Source organism: Lolium rigidum, chromosome 1 (assembly GCF_022539505.1).
Source record: "Lolium rigidum isolate FL_2022 chromosome 1, APGP_CSIRO_Lrig_0.1, whole genome shotgun sequence".
Classification (NCBI taxonomy): Eukaryota; Viridiplantae; Streptophyta; class Magnoliopsida; order Poales; family Poaceae; genus Lolium; species Lolium rigidum.
Genome location: NC_061508.1, coordinates 330,780,889 through 330,794,054, shown reverse-complemented (window position 1 = coordinate 330,794,054; position 13,166 = coordinate 330,780,889). Strand labels below are relative to the sequence as shown.

The following is a 13,166-nucleotide window of genomic DNA, read 5'->3' as shown; positions in this document are numbered from 1 at the left end:
AGCACACGCAGCTTAAAGTACCCAACACGCAATCGAAAACATGCCCACTATTTAAGGCAGGGAGATCAGACAACTCGTCGAAGTATCTAGCAGCACCATCATCATGATCTCCTGCTACAGAAACCATGGCGTTTAATTTGCGGTTGTTGAACCCTTGGATCGACTTTTCATGATCGTGTCGGTATTTCTTCTCCAAGAAGCATTGCCCTTGCTCATTGCTTCTGTCCAAATTGAGTGGCGCCATGGTCAGGTTGAGTCGGAGGTCACGGAGCACGGGGCAACACGATAGCATGTTTGCGACCGCCACCGCCGTCGTCTCTCCTTTGAGCTTGTGTATTCCTTCCAGCTGAAGGCGCTCCAGGTTGAGGAAAGAGCACAGGAGCTTGGCCCGGCTCTCCGGACCGACGATCGCGATGTCCTCAAGCATGTTCACCGTCAGCTTCAGCTCCTTGGCATTGCTGAAATTCTTGGCCAGCCGCCAGAAGGCCGCGACGAGCTAGGTCGCATCCTACATCCTTTTCTCCATGGTAATAGACATGGGGGAGAATGTGCAGTTCTACCCGTGCCAAATCCGGCGCTTGTGATCGCAGCATGAACGGCCGGAGACGGCCCTGGTACCTGAACCGCTGCAGTCTGGGAGCGTCGATATTCACGGCTGTGATGGAGCCGCCGGGGTCGTGATAACATTTCAACCAACGGCATCTATCCAGCATGAGCTCGGTGGCTGCGGGGCATTGGAGAGGCGGCGGTCCGTTGGCAGTACTGCCTACCATGACGAACTCGAGGTGAGGTGTATTGTCGCGAGGGCTGGCGCGGCGTGGATTAAGTCCTGGAGATGCTCCATTATCACCCTGCAGTGGCTTAGTCGCAGCGACACCAGCCGCATGAACGTGACGCCAGGGGACGACTGGAGCCCTCTACAGCTGGTGACGTCCAGCACGCGGAGCGTGTCCGACGGCAGGCAGAGGAAGCTAAGCTCGGGGAGCTCCACGGTTAGACACTGGATCTCATCGTTCGTCCAACGCTCGAGGTTGTCGGGGTCTCGATCCTCCGGTGAGCCGCAGCTCCTCGACGCGGCGTGCCGCCGCGTGGGAGAGCAGTTCCGTGATCACGTCAGGGTTTCGTGCGCTCCTGGCCATGTTCATATCGATGTTGACGTGCAGGAAGTCCTTGAATCCGTAGGAGCGGCCGGACCCCACGCGGAAGGTGAGCCTTGTGATCGGGCTGCCCGCGGCGGCAGCGGCCTCGAGGGATGACCTGGTGGCGGATACGAAGGCGTCGCGCTTGGAGAAGAAGACGGTGTAGTGGTCCTCGCCGGCGAGGCGTGCATCGAGGTTGAGGACGCCCGAGGATCGCCAGAGCCCGCGCCACCGCTTGGAGAGCGCGCTGGTGGAGGCGCCCTCCCTGGTGGGGGCGAAGTAGAGGACGCGCAGGAGGAGGTCGTCGGGGAGATCGGAGAGGCGGTCGCCGTCGGACATCGTGGACGTCTACGTACGTGGTGGACGCGATCGAGCTGCGAACAAAAGCGATCCTCTCGGAGGCCGATTTGTAATCTGCAGGATATCACGGGAAACGATTCCAACTCTTCTGAGTCGGCGGCTGAACTGAACTGGGCCGGGCTGGGCTGTACCTTAACTGGATCACAATCTGTAAAATGCTCAGCCGCCAATCGGACGCAACGGTCGCGTCGCCTGTCTCCTCCTCTGTGGATTCCATCATTTCAGGCCCGATTCTGCAAATTGTCTACTGCTGCCTCTCCTACCGTCCTACGCTCCAGCGCGCCTCCGCGACTCCGACTGGCGCCGGCCGTCCCCTCCCCACCGTCGCAGCATCTACTCCTGCAGTGCGTCTCCCTCACATTTTCCTCCTCGCCGCTGACGATCCCGAGGGAAGCACCTGCCTGCCGGCCGGCTCGATCTCTTCTCCAAGCCACCGGATATGTATTGGTCGATCAGTTGGTCCCACTACTCACATTTCGCCCCAATGTGATATCCTAGCAGAAGAATCCATCTGAATGTATTTCGTTTATGTAGAAAAAATAGCCATGTCTGTCACTGTTATGCTTGTACAGCTTATCTGGTGTCTGTGAACTTGTTCACACTGGCTCCTGGATGGAGTGTGACTACTGACGAGCGAGCATGTCTGTCAGTGTTAATCCCAAAACTTTTCTGGTTTCCATACTGATGGATAACTCACGTTGCAGTAATGCTTAGCGTCATTAAGTTACCACCTACACCTGTAGAGGTTATTCACATGTTGCATATTAGATATGATATTTGTTAAACTTACGCACATCCTTGCAACAGCGATTGTATTAGTGAAACTTGAAACCGTGTAGTACTGACATATTGCATTTCCCCCACTATAATTTTTTTTCAGAAAAGTATTGTACTCAATTTCTTAAATTACAGACATAGTTACTGCTAGATTGTTTTTATTTGATATTGTTTCAATAATACATAATTAATCTCTTAAACGTGCTATTCTGGTGCAAGTAAAATCATAAGTGGAGTTAACCTCGGAGCACCTTCAGGTTTTAGAGCTGTCTGCTCTTATTGCTTTCATGGTATGTACCAGAAAGTCTTGGACCTGTAAAGGATTGTTTTTCCGTCTTTTATGATTCTGATGGTATGTTCATTCAAAGGCGATCAACGAGAACCTCCCATCAAATGTCATCAGGTAATTGGCTAAAGAATTGAAAAATCTTGATGAATCGCCTACAGAAGGTATTAAAGTTATTGTTAATGATGATGATTTCACCACCATTTGTGCTGATATTGAGGGCCCTAGTGAGATTCTACCAAGAGTAATTTTATCCAAGGATATGTCATGGAGAGACGTATCGGTTTTATAGAAGAAAAGGCCAGAAGGCCAGCGTTACAACACACTCATTACCCCTATCATAAGCATCTTGAATGGTTAAAGTTAATATGAGGGCAAATATGAGTTATATGCTTGACAAATCACAAGTTGAAAATGAGACTTAGTGCACCCTTTTATGTAAAATAATATCCAAATTAAAAAATGTAGAAGCCTCCAAAATAATTATTCACACACCTGGGTGGAAGAGCCTCATGAGGAAAAGCTCTAAGGAGTTTAACGGGCACTGATACGGGCAGAGCCCACCCGTATCGGTGCCCGTTTGGCCTGTTGGTGGCTTCGCCCCTTCAAATAGTTTCAGCCCGTGAAACGGAACACAGATCAGAGATCCAAAGACACCAGAATTTGGAAAAACCTGACACCCGGAAGTGATTCGGAGAGGGAACAAGCACGGGGGTTCATCAATTAATCATATTAAGTTATATACTTTTCCAACCATTAATTTACAAAAATTTCGGAAGTGAAAGTTAACTTTAGACTGTTTATCTGAAAATTATCACTTTATCTAAACTCCATACTTTTAAATTTGGGTATAAAAAATGACACGCACGTACATATGTGCACCCTCTACATGTAAAGATTTTATTTAGAATTTTTAGAGGTCCAGAAATACGGTTTTTTTTTGCCCGCACAGTAAAACGGTTCGTTGGACCTAGGTCCTGCGTAGTTCTAGAAGAGATGCATACAATGTCGCTTTAGGTACGGGTTGCTTGAAAAGATACAATCACTAAATATTAATGTCAAGCTTTTCTTCTATTGTACACAACCGATGAGAAAATGTCAAAATATAATCATGAAACTCTCATTGTGAAAAAAATTCTAACTCTCAATTATTATAACTCTACGAGTAAATGTTACGTACATGCATGTGTGCGCTCTTTCGTACAAGTCTAACTAGGAAGAGTTGCATGTGTGCGCTCTTTCGTACAAGTCTAACTAGGAAGAGTGAAACAAGAATGATCTCAGCTGCAAACAAAAAAAAATACCACCGGTGTTTCAAACTAAGTGACACGCCTTTGTTTAGACACTGATGTAACTATGGCATTTTAATGTACAGATAGATAGATCTGTATCTAAATAAAATTATATAAATCAATTTGGAATGAAGTGAATACTTTTTTTTTTGCGGGTAGGAATGAAGTGAATACTAGCTAAGAAACATCTTTGCATTTGCATCCAAACCATTCATATTTGACCTCTCATCTCAAGGGGCAAGACAACAAAACTCGTCTCTATTTTTTCGGATAAATTAGCTACCCATTTTTCAAGCTTGCAATTCATGTGATCGCACATCTTTTCGTTTCCGTCGTCGATGTGCATCTCTTTAAGAGCCACAACATTTTCTGCAAAGAATTTGATCAACTTTGCTGCAAAATTGCTCCTCAACTTTAGTTCAAAGATGTTGGTCCCCAGTCGGAACCAAAAGCGCACACAGCTCAAAGTACCCAGCATGCAATCGAAGACATGCCCACTATTTAAGGCAGGGAGATCAGACAACTCGTCAAAGTATCTAGCAGCACCATCATCATGATCTCCTGCTATAGAAACCATGGTATGTAATTTGCGGTTGTTGAACCCTTGGATCGACCTTTTGAGATCGTGTCGGTATTTCTTCTCCAAGAAGCATCGCCCTCGCTCATTGTTTCTGTCCAAATCGAGCGGCGCCATGGTCAGGTTGAGTTGGAGGTCACGGAGCATGGGGCAACATGATAGCATGTTTGCGACCGCCACCGCCGGCGTTTCTCCTTTAAGCTGATACATTCCTTCCAGCTGGAGGCGCTCGAGGTTGGGGAAAGAGCACAGGAGCTTGGCCCAGCTCTCTGCACCGACCACCGCGATGTCCTCAAGCATGTTCACCCTCAGCTTCAGCTCCTTGGCATTGCTGAAATTCTTGGCCAGCCGCCAGAAGGTCGCGACGAGGTCGCATCCTGCATCCTTTTCTCCATGGTAATAGACATGAGGGAGAATGTGCAGGTCAACCCGTGCCAAATCCGGCGCTTGTGATCGCAGCGTGAACGGCCGGAGACGCCCTTGGTACCTGAACCGCCGCAGTCTCAGAGCGTCGATATTCACGGCTGTGATGGTGCTGCTGGGGTCGTAATTTTTCAGCCAGCGGCATCTGTCCAGCACGAGCTCGGTAGCTGCGGGGCAGTGGAGAAGTTCTCTAGGCGGCGGCCCCTTTGCAGCACTGGTGCCTCGTAGGACCATGACGAACTCGAGTTGTATTGTCGCGAGGGCTGGCGCGGCGTGGATTAAGTCCTGGAGATGCTCCATTATCACCCTGCAGTGGCTTAGTCGTAGCGACGCCAGCCGCAGGAACGTGACGCCGGGGGACGACTGGAGCCCTCTGCAGCTGGTGACGTCCAGCACGCGGAGCGTGTCCGACGGCAGGCAGAGGAAGCTAAGCTCGGGGAGCTCCACGGCAGGACACTGGATCTCCTCGTTCATCCAACGCTCGAGGTTGTCGGGGTCTCCGGTGAGCCGCAGCTCCTCGACGCGGCGTGCCGCCGAGTTCCGTGATCACGTCAGGGTTTCGTGCGCTCCTGGCCATGTTCATGTCGATGTCGATGTGTAGGAAGTCCCTGAGTCCGTAGGAGCGGCCGGACCCCACGCGGAAGGTGAGCCTTGTGACCGGCCTGCCCGTGGCGGCAGCGGCCTCGAGGGATGACCTGGCGGCGGAGACGAAGGCGTAGCGCTTGGAGAAGGAGACGGTGTAGTGGTCGTTGGAGAGGCGTGCATCGAGGTTGAGGACGCCCGAGGATCGCCAGAGCCCGCGCCACCGCTTGGAGAGAGCGCCGGTGGAGGCGCCCTCTCCCTGGCAGGGGTGAAGTAGAGGACGCGCAGGAGGAGGTCGTCGGGGAGATCGGAGAGGCGGTCGCCGTCGGACATCGTGTGTACCTACGTCGGCGACGCGAGCTGTGACCAAGATCGATCTCTTCGAAGTTCCCGTTGGCGGCTGGTCTGGAATCTGCAGTAGATTACGGGAAACGTAACATGACGATGTTGCTTCGAACTCTTCTAAGTCGGCAGTTGAACTGGGCCGGGCCGAGCTGTAGTTTAACTGGACCTTAATTCCTGACTGGAGAATGGAGATACGGGACGGGCCACACATACTTTCGCCCCAAATCCAGGGCGCTCTTCCCCGACCCCGACTCCGACGGCGCCGTCCCGGATTTCCTATACACCGACCAGGTCGGCGCGTACCGCGCGCCGCACACCCCCCGCGCGGTACGGGCCGGCCCAGTTCGGGTGTTGGGCCAGTTGGCCGTTTTTTTTCTGAGTCATTTCTGTTCTGTTTTTTTTTTCATTTCTGTTTCTTTCTCATTTCTGTTTTTTATTTCTGTTTTTTCTTTTCTGTTTATTTTTTCGTTTTTAAGATTTAATTTTTATAATTTACATATATTTTTAAATGTAAAATGTTCTAACTAAAAAATTTCGAGAAAATTTCAAATTCAAAAATTGTTCAAGTATAAAATTTGTTCAAATGTGAAAATTGTTCAAGTATAAAAATTGTTCAAATTCGAAAATTGTTCATATATAAAAAATAATAAATTTTAAAAAATATTTGTTCCAATTTAAAATTTGTTCTTATTTAAAATTTGTTCCAATTTGAAATTGTTCCAATATAAAAAATGTTCAAATTTTGGAAATATTTAAATTGCTGAAAAAACTAAAAAAAATTAAAAATATCGGGTCTAAAAAGAATCAGCTTTTGAAAAACGTAAAAATAAAAAAAAAACAGAAAAAACGAAAAAGAAAAAAAAATAACAAGAGTGGGAATGTGTTGGGCCGGCCCAACAATCCGCCTGGGGGTGTGCGGCGCCTGGTCCGCACACGGCCGTCCCCTCCCAGCCGTCGCATCTTCTACTACCGCAGTGCGTCTCCATCACATTGTCCTCCCCGCCGCCGACGATCCAGAGAGGAAGAGCCTTCCTGCCTGCCGGATCGATCTATCCCCCGGGTCACCGGAGGCACGCCCCGAGCGAGTCGTATGGTCGCCGCCTGCACAACGTCGGCAGTAGGTGAGCAATCGGTTTCGTCCGTTCGTGGGGAGATGGGGTCCCGGCTAGTCTCAGATTCCTTCACCCGCGCGCCAATGTGTAGGAAGGTCTTGGTCGATCGATTAGTCCCACTACTCACATTTCGTCCCAATGTGATTTCCTAGCAGAAGAACCCATCTGAATGTAATTATGAGAAGGGAGTATTTCGTTTATGTAGAAAAAATGGCCATGTCTGTCAGTGTTATGCTTGTACAGCTTATCTGGGATCTGTGAATTTGTTCACACAGGCTCCTGGATGGAGTGTACCCAGCCCCTGACTGTACCTGTAGTAGTGACTACTGCGAGCGAGCATGTATGTGCCTACGCTACCACGGCATCCCTTGTGGAATTGGAGGGAGCAGATTAAATGTTGTGTGTCTGGTAGTGGTATGATCCGTTATTTCCATCCTTTATTACGGTAAAGTTGCCAATAAATTAGCACAAGGAAAATGGCAAATTTAGCACCGGACAGAGAGCACACACCCCAAGTGATACCAAATTTATGTTGGTGCAGCAGACGGCTAGATTCCTGCATAGGATGAAGGAGCCACGGGTGATGCTCAAGCTTGACATAGCTCGGGCCTTTGACTCCGTCTCTTGGGGGTTTCTGGTGGAGGTCCTCCGCAAGATGGGCTTTGGGCCAAGGTTTTGCGAGCTGGTGGCCATCCTTCTGTCCACGGCTAGTACAAGGGTGATGCTCAATGGCGAGCCAGGTCCCCCATTTGGCACAGGAGGGGCTTGAGACAGGGGGATCCACTGTCGCCGTCGTTGTTCGTGCTGATCATGAACACGCTCAACCGAGCACTGACTAGGGCGATCGAGCTGGGGATCCTGCGACGCTTGGCGCGGCGGGAGTTGGCCACAACGGTTTCGCTTTACGCGGATGATGTTGTCATCTTCTGCCATCCGGATGAGACAGAGTTGCGTGCTATCCGCGGCATCCTTGAGCTCTTTGGACATGCGTCAGGTTTGCATACCAACTTCGCCAAATGTTCAGTCTCGGCGATTGCCTGCACGGAGGAGGTGGCCAATGCTGCGGCAGGGGTGATGGAGTGCCAGTTGGCACCCTTCCCCGTCAAGTACCTCGGCATCCCACTCTCCATCCGCCGGTTGCCGGGTGAGGCGTTCCAGCCCGTGGTCGACCGACTAGCTGACAAATTACCTACCTGGAAAGCATCTATGATGCCTAGGGTAGGGCGCTTGGCGCTGGTTAGATCGGTGCTAGCAGCCATTCCGTTGCATCAACTCATGGTGCTAAGCTTAAACAAGAAGGCGCTGAAGCAGGTCAACAAGATCATGCGAAGCTTCCTTTGGGTCGGCAGGGCAGAGGCCAACGGTGGCCATTGCCATGTCAACTGGTCGAGGGTGTGCCGCCCGCTGCGGTTTGGGGGTTTAGGGATCCCAGATCTCGCCCGCACTGCCATCAGCCTCCGGGTTCGTTGGCTTTGGAGGATGCGGACGGACCCCGAACGACCTTGGCGCGGGCTCGACATGCAGTTCTCGAAGATCGAGCTGGATGCCTTTGCCGCCTCCACTTCTATGGTGGTGGGCAACGGCGAATCCGCTCTCTTCTGGGAGGACAGATGGTTGGATGGCAAGTCCATCAGGGAGCTAGCGCCGGAGGTCTATGCGCTCATCCCCAAGTGCCGCAGGAAGCGGCGCACGGTGCATCAGGCGCTGGTGGAGCGCAGCTGGATCTCGGACATCGAAGGTGCACTGAGCGCCTTGGCCCTATGGCAGTATGTCTAGCTCTGGACTAGGCTCAGGGACATGGTGCTCTACCCGGTTCAGGACAGGTTGGTTTGGCGTTGGACGACGGATGGCCAGTACTCCTCCAGCTCCTGTTATGATGCCCTCTTCCAGGGGGCGATCCTACTGGAAATCCTGGGCGCCGCCAAGGGTGAAGTTCTTTATCTGGCTTGCTTGCCTAGATAGGTGTTGGACGAGTGAGCGTCTGGCACGTCGGGGTCTGCCCCACACGACAAGATGCCCGCTGTGCGACCAGTCAGTGGAGACCATGGCGCACATCTTGACCGGCTGCTCCTTCTCTAGGACAGTTTGGTTTGAGGTTCTGTCGTGGATTCGATCCACCGCTGGGCCTCCTACAGTTGAGGGTGACTTCGCGGAGTGGTGGTCGCTAGTGGTGCAGACCTCCCCACGCCAGTTGCGCAAAGGAACATCGTCACTCATCATGCTCACGGCGTGGTGGATTTGGAAGCACAGGAACGCGGCGGTCTTCGACAACGCGCGTCCCTCGGTGGCCTCCTTATTCAGTGACATCAGGGCCGAGGCGCGACAATGGGCGGACGCGGGCGCCCGAGGGCTTCGCCAACTCCTCCCCTAGATTAGGTCTTTTGGGTTGAGTTGTACGGCGTGGTGTTGGTCCTTCTTGAGAACATTGTACATACAAACTTTCTTTATCTATCAATGCATCGAAACGCAAGGCTTTTGCATTTTCGCGAAAAAAAAAGTGATACCAAATTGCCACCTAGAGGTCTAGTCTAAATGGTTTCCTGATCTCGTAACCATCTATATGTAGGAAGACACACTTTACGTAGCAATGCCCACCGCTTACAGGCCTTAATGAACATAACAGTATTTTGTACTAGCATTTTTCCATTACTAGTTCAGCAACTACGTTATGTGTACATGGCGGAGATGTATTCATGACTTCCACAAGTGAGGGGGATAATATTTCTTATTTGTAGTAATAATTATCCCTTTTGTTGTTTTGGTCACAGCTGTTAAAGCTGCTATTCTGGAACAAGTAAAATCATAAGTGGAGTTAACCTCGGATCACCTTCATGTTTTAGAGCCGTCTTCTCTTGTTGCTTTCAGGTAAGTACCAGAAAGTCTTAAACCTGTAAAAGATTGTTTTTCCGTCTTTTATGATTCTGCTGGTATGTTCATTCAAAGGCGACCAACGAGAACCTCCCACCAAATGTCATCAGGCAATTGGCTAAAGAAGTGAAGAATCTTGATGAATCGCCTCCAGAAGGGATTAAAGTTATTGTTAATGATGATGACTTCACCACCATTTGTGCTGATATTGAAGGCCCTGGTGAGATTCTGTCAAGAGTAATTTTGTTTTCAGTTGCCATTATTTTGGGTATGCACTGTTGAATTAACATATCCGTGTGGCTTGGCTGATCTTTCTCTTTTAGTTGTGCATGTAATGCTGTCTTTTGCTATTCGACGATTTTGTAGCAATTTTTTTGCTTAGGGATAAGTATCGATGAATCTTTTTTCATTTCGCTAGTGCATCTTCTTACAGAACCTCAAGTGTCTGAGTTCCTTTTTTTCCTTTCCCTATTGCAAACTTTAATATTGTGGCCTATAAGTCTGAATCTTGACATGATGCAGCTGGAACTCCATATGAGAATGGGGTATTCCGAATGAAGCTACTGTTGTGTCACGACTTCCCTCACTCTCCCCCAAAAGGTAGTTATCTTTGAGAACTTCTCAATTGTCTGTACTGCAGTTTTTTTTTTTTACGGTGAACAGTAGGAGCTCTGCTTATGCATTAAAGAAGAGGGAACCAAATTTACATGAAGCTGGCTCAAAAGAGCAGCGGCACCATAAAAGAAAAACTCAACACTTAACACTTGTCACCACAGGCAAAGGACTCGTAGAGTACACACCAAACCTTTCTATACAACTCAACCCCTAGCTAACTCGAGGAGCTCCAGGTCTGATCTAATCAAGTTTGCGACAACAGATGCAGCCAACGGCTCCTTCCGAAAAATTCTGCGCCCACGCTCCTTCCAGATGTGCCAAATTGTGTAGACTGTAAATGAGATGTCTTTCCTCCTTTGATCATCCTTCTTGCATCGTCTAGATTCATCCCACCAAGAAGAGATTGAAGCCGCATCAATTATTCACTGAACAGCATCAGGATTGGAGCTCTGGAACTTCGCCCACACCTCTTTGGAGAAAGGGCAATGCAATGCCAGATGCTGCACGGACTCCAGCCCCTGATCACAAAGGCTACACACATAGCCATGAGGCCATCCTCTATCCTTGAGACGGTCAGCCGTCCAGTTGCGGTTCTGGAGGAGAAGCCAAAAGAAAAACTTCACCTTTCCCTCCATGTGGATATGCCATGCACTCTCCAAGCGTGGTTGCTTTATCCTGCCATAGAATTGGGAGTTGTAAGCAGAGCAAGCCGAGTACTGCTGATCTCTTGTAAGATTCCACACAATGGAATCACAATTCTCATTAAGTTGCACAGTCTGAATTGTTTCCCGTAGCTTGATGAACTGCTCCAGCTGCTCTGCGCTCTGGATGCGATGCAAACCTTTCATCCATCTTCGATTTGTATGACCCTCCTTAACTGTCAGGTTCTTCCGCGTCGCAAGGACTGGATGCAATGGCGCGATGGACAAAGGGGCTTGTCCCTGGAGCCAATGGTCAGATCAAAACTTGGCAATTTCTCCGTTCCCAAGTGAGATGGTTTTGCAAGCTGCAAAAAGCTGTTTGTCAGAGATATCACACAGTGTTGCAGTGCCCTTTCACGGCCGATCTTCCTCCGCCCAACGGTACCATTCCCATCGAAGGCGTAGCGCCCTGCTGAAAGCCAACAGATTCTTGATACCCAGCCCACCATAGCACTTCGGAGAGCAGATCTTTTTCCAGCTAACCAGACACTTGCCACCTTTTGCTTCTTCATCCGGCGTGCACAGGAAGTTACGAATGAGCTTGTTGAACTTTTTAATCATCCTTGTCTGTACTGCCGTTATTTCTTGAAATTAAGCCTCACATTGAATGTCTACATTCTCCATTGATTTGAAGGATTCTTTTTGACAAAAATATTCCCTCCAAACATAGCAACTAGTGGTGTGATATGTGTGAACACATTGAAGAAGGAATGGAATCCTAGTCTTGGATTAAGGCATGTTCTACTAGTAAGCTCAAATTGCCGCACACTCAGCCACTATTCTATTGAGTATTGAGATCTACACATGATCTCTTGCAAGCAGTTGCTGGTTTGTGATTTAAAATGACCGCATGATAGCTAGGGCCTAGGAATAGGTTTTGTCCGCTCTCACAGCATGTGGGAGACTAATTATGGGTTCCTTGTTATCATGTCTCACAGGTAGTGAGGTGCCTTCTGATCGAACCATTCCCCGAATCTGTAGGGGAAATTTTGCCGGGAGAGTAATCCGTTGGTTGTACCGTTTTGTAAGGACTACCTTGTCCAAAAACTTCTCCTTAATTAATAGAATGAGGCAAAGCTTTTGCCTCCATTTCACAAAAAAAATCCCCATCTGCCCTTAATGAACAAGCTGGAAAGATGCTACTTGAAAACTACGAGGAGTATGCACGCCTTGCAAGGTCAACATTCAACTCTTTGTTTTTAAACCTGGAATGATGCTCACAGATCTTTTCTTGTCAAAACTGCAGTATTAGGATTATGTATCCCAAAGAGATTTTAGCACATGGCCATGAATCTCATGGCTACCATTCTACCAAATCAGGTCACATAGAGCTCTAACTAGTCATCGTGCTCCATGTGCAGGCTATACACGGGCATTCATGCACATAAACATAAAAATAAGGCCAAGACCTGAGCTATCTGTGAGTCAACCACATCTCTAAATGTGGGTCAAGAGTAATAAAACTGTTGTGAGCAAGAACCCACCATTGACTCCAACACTGTCATCTACGTCCACCTCAACCAAAGTTTTATGCTTGCATGATCAGAATGCTGCCCCTTCTGATCCTTCAGTAGGAGACTCAGCAATACACAAGAAGGACGGCCTGCTTGTTGTCAAAATTCCAGTTGAAAAGAAGAAGATCGATGCCAGGAAGAAGAGCTTGAAGAGGCTATAGGGGTATCTGCATAGTGTTGAAGCAGGTACTGGTAGTTAGGATTTTAAGTTCCTTCTTAAGTACCTGATTCAACAGATGCATAATGGAAATGAATAAATAACCCAAGAGGCATCTGATGAACTGGCGACTGGGACAAGGTTGCCTGTACTCGGGCTTAATGAGACAGAATGTGAGTTGGGCCTGTTGGAATAAACTGTACGTGCAATGTCAAATATTTGTGTCGCCTTTTCTGTTGATTCTGCACTAAGTCTTGTCACTGATGTTATTAATTCAGTGATGCAGAAGCTCTCTTCCAAAGTAAACAGAGTGCCAAAGCGAAAAAGGGTGTAGATATTCACCCTGAACCAATGAACAGCTGACACGCTGTAGGGCTAGTAGCATCGGGTGCATATAGTGCAGTGTAACCGGCAACCT

The 13,166-nt window shown here is 48.9% G+C and overlaps 1 pseudogene; it reads left to right on the top strand.

Annotated features, from left to right (window-relative positions):
• The first annotated feature begins 1,654 nt into the window (after positions 1–1,654).
• Positions 1,655–12,752, top strand: LOC124663283 (annotated as a pseudogene).
• Positions 12,753–13,166: the final 414 nt, after the last annotated feature.